This window comes from Gavialis gangeticus, unplaced genomic scaffold (assembly GCF_001723915.1).
Source record: "Gavialis gangeticus isolate Ggan-Ray unplaced genomic scaffold, GavGan_comp1, whole genome shotgun sequence".
Classification (NCBI taxonomy): Eukaryota; Metazoa; Chordata; order Crocodylia; family Gavialidae; genus Gavialis; species Gavialis gangeticus.
In genome coordinates this window covers 15699143-15701204 of record NW_017729019.1, presented here as the reverse complement: position 1 = coordinate 15701204, position 2062 = coordinate 15699143, and the positions used below count along the sequence as shown (strand labels likewise).

The window sequence follows — 2062 nt, the reverse complement described above, 5'->3', positions numbered from 1 at the left end:
TGTGACCCCTGGATTCCCAAAAACTAAGCTGGTGACCTTTCACCTAATTAGTGGGGGGGGTTGACCCCTCATGACCCCAAGTTGACCTCTCTGTGACCCCTGGCTTCCCAAAAAATAAGTTGGTGACCTTTCACCTAATTAGTGGGGGGATTTGACCTTGTGTGACCCCAAGTTGTACTCTCGCGACCCCAAGTTGACCTCTCTGTGACCCCCCAGGTTTCCCAAAAAATAAGTTGGTGACCTTTCACCTAATTAGTGTGGGGGGGGGGATTTGACCTCACATGACCCCCCCCAAGTTGAACTCTCTGTGACCCCTGGCTTCCCAAAAAATAAGTTGGTGCCCTTTCACCTAATTAGTTGGGGGATTTGACCTCTCGTGACCTCCAAGTTGACCTCTCTGTGACCCCTGGATTCCCAAAAAAATAAGTTGGTGACCTTTCACCTAATTAGTGGGGGGGAGTTGACCTCTCGTGACCCCAAGTTGAATTCTCTGTGACCCCTGGATTCCCAAAAAAATAAGTTGGTGACCTTTCACCTAATTAGTGGGGGGGAGTTGACCTCTCGTGACCCCAAGTTGAATTCTCTGTGACCCCTGGATTCCCAAAAAAATAAGTTGGTGACCTTTCACCTAATTAGTGGGGGGGAGTTGACCTCTCGTGACCCCAAGTTGAATTCTCTGTGACCCCTGGATTCCCAAAAAATAAGTTGGTGACCTTTCACCTAATTGGGGGGGAGCTTTGACCTCTCGTGACCCCCAAGTTGAACACAGAAAGGTCTGCGTGGGGTTCCTGTAGTCCAAGCCCCCCAAGGTGAGGCGAGGTCGATGCAGTGCTCCTGGGGCCCCCATTGCTTCCTGGCTGGGCAAAGGGCTGTGGTGGGGCTGTGGGCCAGGAGCGGGGGGCACGGCTTGGGGAAATTGCAGGAAGTGGGTGAGCAGAGCGTATGCTATGTGGCTGAAACTCCGTGTCCCAGGGAAGCCCGTCATCCAGTCTGCCTGCTCTCCCCAACTCCATCACATGTTGAAAGTGCAAAAACCCTGATGTTCAAAATACCCTCTACTTTCAGGGGGTTCACATTTCCACTTTCCCACGTGGACCTAGACACCACCCACAGAACTACAGTCAGACTGGGGCTTGAACCCACAACCTTTGCTACCAACAGCAGTAACCTTAGGAGCAGACTACAGGGAAAGGCTGAAAGCACTGCCTGCCATGGGTCCCTTGATGTGCAGCAGCCAGGCCCCTCCATTGAAAGAGGAAGGCACCTCCCCACTAAACAGGGGGAGGCCAGGACCTGAATCCAGGACCTCAGCACTCACAGTGGGAGACTCTGCACTGTGTACCACAGGGCCTGGCTGGCTCCAGGCTTCATTTCTGGGCCCCTTGACTCTTTCCCTGCGGACACACGCTGGCTCCACTACAAGGGGAGCCCTGGGAAAGCTGCAGCCCCTACCTACCTTGTGGCCTGGTGGTCAAGGTCTCATTCTTTCAGACAGGGCTTGTGGGTTTAACTCCATGCAGGGCCAGCATCCTTTGGCTTCAGCTTTTGTTCTTGCTTTCTCCGGTGGCGCTTGTGGGGGGAGTGTGACTAGGTGGTGTGGGTCTGTGTGTATGGCATTGTGAGGTGGGTGTGGATGCATTTGTATTGTGGGGGGGAGTGTGGGACTCACCCTATGAACACACACACTGTGTGCCTGTCTCTGCACACATACACACACTCTCTTTCTTTCTCTCCTCCCCTCCCTTATTGCACAGGCATGGGCATGGACACACACACACACACACACACCCTCCTGCTCTTGACCCCAGGATACCTACGCAGCCTCATGTTCCTATGGTCCAGCAATGCAGCTGGGGGCCAGGTGGTGTTGGAGCAGCTGTGTGCAGGGAAGGAGTAAGAGCTGCTGCAGGCAGAGACTTCTGGGTGGGAGGGGCAGAGGTAGGAGGGGTTGGGGTGGAGGTGGGGGCATGCTGCTGAGTCCTCCGGGCTTCCCCTGGGTCCTGCTACCCCTGGATCCTGTCATCTTGGACAGGCAGCCAGGAGCAGATAAATATTAATTTTC

General features: G+C 54.4%; 1 long non-coding RNA gene across 3 annotated transcripts in view; it reads right to left on the bottom strand.

Annotated features, from left to right (window-relative positions):
* The window catches only part of LOC109295432, a 3089-nt gene extending 2406 nt beyond the window's left edge, over positions 1 to 683 (bottom strand). For all 3 annotated transcript variants that reach the window (XR_002096749.1, XR_002096748.1, XR_002096750.1), the window contains exons 1-2: positions 466 to 683; positions 87 to 156 (exon numbers count right to left, since the gene is read on the bottom strand). This is a non-coding gene — a long non-coding RNA (uncharacterized LOC109295432). The remainder of the gene's footprint in view (positions 1 to 86; positions 157 to 465) is intronic.
* Between the last annotated feature and the right edge of the window lie 1379 nt (positions 684 to 2062).